We start from the raw sequence: 4,021 nt of genomic DNA on the forward strand, positions 1-4,021 counted from the left end.
AGGTTGGAACTTTACAGCGCGGGGCCTAGCCACGCGGGGCCTTGCCTCCTGCCCTCGCCTGATTGCATTCACTTTAATTATCTCGCTTAAGTTTTATTTGTCTTCACCCGGCTCGCCACTTTGTAACTTTGTTTTATTGTAAATATTCACACAGTTTTAATTTTTGTTCTTTTGTTAGCAGGCCAAGCCCGCTTGAGCTGCTATACCGCTCTTGTTATCAGAAGCAACCTGCCCACAACAACACAAGGTAAGGCTTTGTCAACGTGTGTGAATGTTTTGACTTAAAACTTTGGTGACTGCAGGAATTAATATTCTTGGTTCTTTCGGTAAAGTCATGTAGATAGAAAATAAAATAACATAATAAACATAAAAAATAGTAAATAAAGAAAAAAACACGTTTTGATTGCAACTCAAGTGGTCTTTATTTAATGTAATTGTATTATCTGTTATTGTTATTTTCTATGTACGTAACTTTACTGAAAGAAACAAGAATACGTGTGTCAATGTCTATCGGTCAAAGATGCTCAGCGGAGAGACGCGCAAACTCCAAATATACAGCAGGCGTCAGGGTCGGGATCGAACCCACGACTTCCTGTACACCAGGTGAGGTAGTTAACATCTCACCACGGAGAGAGACACGCAAACTCCAGTTAGCCTCGGCTATGTTCGTTGATCCTCGATTAATTACTTGGTGGATTGAGGAAGCATTCATGCCAAGCAGATGAAGGTGGCCAGGCATGATTCTAAACATGCCACCGCCTGTTTACTCAGTGACAGTGTACAGTTTGTGTTTGCAGTAACGTCTATTAACTCTGTTGAACACGGAGGTTATAGCGTAACAATAGTTTACTTTTGTTTTCCTCTGGAACTCTTTATAAGAATGGAAACAGGAAGTTAACACAGCACACACATGCAGCTGAAGTCGGAACTGTTCATCCCAGCATTCAAGGACATCTGAGTTGCGATTGAACATTAATTCATGCATTTCTGCATAACACAAATAGTATTGTTTTCAACACCCTTTGCTATGTCAGCTGAATTTAGCTCTTATTAATATTCCTTTTCTAGCCAGACAGCCGAAATTGTGTGCTTAGAGTTTTGGGTTAACATTCATTTTGAAGATACGAGGGCTTCCAGGCATGTTTATAACCATTTGCCCTCTCATTGTGTGCCATCACAGCCCGTGTGATGAATTTGGGACACTTTTTCACTACATCATGAATATATGAATGAGTATAGACGTGTAAGTCACGTGTTACTGTGTATATATAAATTCCTCTGTGCATCGATACTGACGTGTCGATGGTGTGGATATTATTTTTTTCTGTCTGCAGCTGACGTGGTCTGATGGAGCAAAGGCAGTCAGCACAGCAGCTCGGTACGACAAGTCAACATTGCGACCAGCGTGCATACAGCACGGATTGGACTGGAAATTTGACACAGCACCAGAGAACTCACACAGGAGAGAAACCCTTCAAGTGCACTGTGTGTGGGAAGGCATTTTCACGGTCATCTGCTCTTAAAAGACACCAGAGAACACACACGGGAGAGAAACCCTTCAAGTGCAGTGTGTGTGGGGAGGCATTTTCACAGTCATCTGTTCTTAAAACACACCAGAGAACACACACGGGAGAGAAACCTTTCAAGTGCACTCTGTGCAGGATGGCGTTTGCACAGTCATGTAATCTTAAAGTACACCAGAGAACACACACAGGAGAGAAACCCTTCAAGTGCAGTGTGTGCGGGATGGCGTTTGCACAGTCATCAAATCTTAAAGTACACCAGAGAACACACACGGGAGAGAAACCCTTCAAGTGCAGTGTGTGCAGGAAGGCATTTGCAGTTTCATCAAATCTTCAAGTACACCAGAGAACACAGAAGCATCAGAAGATCTGCAAGGAGTGGAGGCTGAAATCATCTTGTGAAAGTCAAAGTTCCACAATGAGCCCATCCCTCATGAAATAAGAACCGGAGGAAAATCCCAGCTTTGACACTGAAAAGGAACTGAGGTAAAATATGAACAGGTGAAGGTGAAATGTGAAGAGGTGATGGTGAAGAGCAAAGAGGTGAAGGTAAAATGTGAAGATAAAGATTAAACTCCAAAATCGGACGTTCACATCGTGAAGCAGAAGGAGAATTCTGACTGAGGCAGAGCGAGGCAACTCCCAGCAGTTTGTCGAAGTGGAGGTGTGGGTGGACTTCCTCCTAGACAATACAAAGTCAAGTGGAGACCCGGTAAATGTGTAAGCTTGAGACAATGTCGCTAGAATAGATGCACCTTTGTCACAGGCCTTTAATGACAAGAATGTGAAGTTGAACACTCAGCTCCTAGATTCAACCTGCAAAGTAAGAGCGAGCGGCCAGTCTTTGTGGACCTGTGGGTTGGGGAGATCTCTGACCAGGAGCGAGAGACAATAAGCCCCCAAGCATTCACTATGTTATAATAATTGCATTTACTCGGTGCTTGCTTAACCGCCTCAGCAACTCGGAGTTTTGTATCTCGTCTGAAACACTCGAAGAGCATCCCCAAGTAGCAGCTGCCCCTGTGTGGCACAGGGTGGTGGCCCTGCACCGGTCTGCATTTATTATTTTTTTCTGCCTGAGGACGACCGCTTGTGTTACGATCGAAACTTCGTGATCTATTATTATTTTTTCTACCTACCTGACTTTACTGAAAGAACCAAAGAGTATGTGAACAAGAGGCTGTCAGTAGGGGGCGATGATTGATGTTTCATTTCAGTTGTGTAATTTGTCGCTAATGTTTAGAATTCGCCAGCATGCAATGGCCTACTCGTTTTGAATGACACAATAGTATGTTTTACATCCACTGTTAAGCAGACCGTGCGTATTTTTTTTCAAATAGCTTCTTAATCAGATGTTATCTGTTGCAGTACATTTCACTGCAGTAATTAAATTTTGTTAAAATGCCTGTCAATAATTCAGAATGAACGCTTGTCTGATTTTGTGTGCACATGCATCATTTCATTTATAAGGGTCAAACATTGATTATGTGATGTTAGGACAAAGTGTGTGTGTGTTTTGGAAGTAACCTGTACAGATAACTCAGGTGAGACCCGTTGTTTTTTGTGATACAGGTCAAGCGGTATTTTTGTGTTTCATGAAGCATCTGGAGCAACTCATTGTCTTTGAAATAGGAAGCACACTCGGATCATTCATCAGTTACAAGGCATACCACCTTAAAGTTACACGTGGAGGAGATACATTCTCTGCAACACGAATTATAATTTTGTCTTACGTGTTGACGTAGATTTTGTCGAACTTGGACTAGAAATGCTCCTTGCTGATTAACGTCTGGATGTTCCAAACCATGGCTTGAAGCAAGCCCCACTGCTGTTGAGACATTGTCCACCAAAACCGGTCCACAGTTGGCTTGCACACACAGTGTACACACACACAGTGTACACACACACAGTGTACACACACACACAGTGTACACACAGTGTACACACACACATAGTGTACACACACAGTGTACACACACACATAGTTTACACACACAGTGTCCACCAAAACCGGTCCACAGTTGGCTTGCACTGAATCAAGGCTGCAGTAATTATGGACTCGCACGAAGGCCGTGGGATTTATATTTCGTGTTCAACATTCCTTTGTTTCGTGGAGAGACCGATTATATTAAAGACGTCTTGTCTGCTGATCTTGTTCATATCTGTGTACATCGATATCCCACATTGCTTGCACGTACACACCACACGCAATTAAATCAATGAGAATAAGAACGACTTCCGGGCATTGTGAAGATCGAGGAATCTCTTTCAATGGAGCGAGTTCAGTGTGTTCGATTCAACATCTCTCTGTCCCTGTCCGTCTGTGTCATCTGTTTGCCTCTGTGTTTCTCTCTGCCTGTGTCTCTCTGTCGTCTCTGTGATCCTCTTGTCTGTGTCTGTCCGCCTGTCTTGTCTGTGTGTCTCTCTATCAGCGTCTATCCAACCGTATTCAACGACTGTGAGTAGCAACACGCGCCCGGTCAACTTCCACGGCCCAC

The 4,021-nt window shown here is 43.4% G+C and overlaps 1 long non-coding RNA gene across 1 annotated transcript; it reads left to right on the top strand.

Annotated features, from left to right (window-relative positions):
* The first annotated feature begins 523 nt into the window (after positions 1 to 523).
* Positions 524 to 3,673, top strand: LOC142918233 (uncharacterized). The gene is made up of 2 exons (XR_012937446.1): positions 524 to 603; positions 1,335 to 3,673. It is a non-coding gene; the product is annotated as an uncharacterized LOC142918233 (long non-coding RNA).
* The last annotated feature ends 348 nt before the right edge of the window (positions 3,674 to 4,021 follow it).

The sequence above is a fragment of the Petromyzon marinus genome, unplaced genomic scaffold (assembly GCF_048934315.1).
Source record: "Petromyzon marinus isolate PM22_M1 ecotype Great Lakes invasive population unplaced genomic scaffold, UKy_Petmar_22M1.pri1.0 PM_G_Scaffold_58, whole genome shotgun sequence".
Lineage (NCBI taxonomy): Eukaryota > Metazoa > Chordata > Hyperoartia > Petromyzontiformes > Petromyzontidae > Petromyzon > Petromyzon marinus.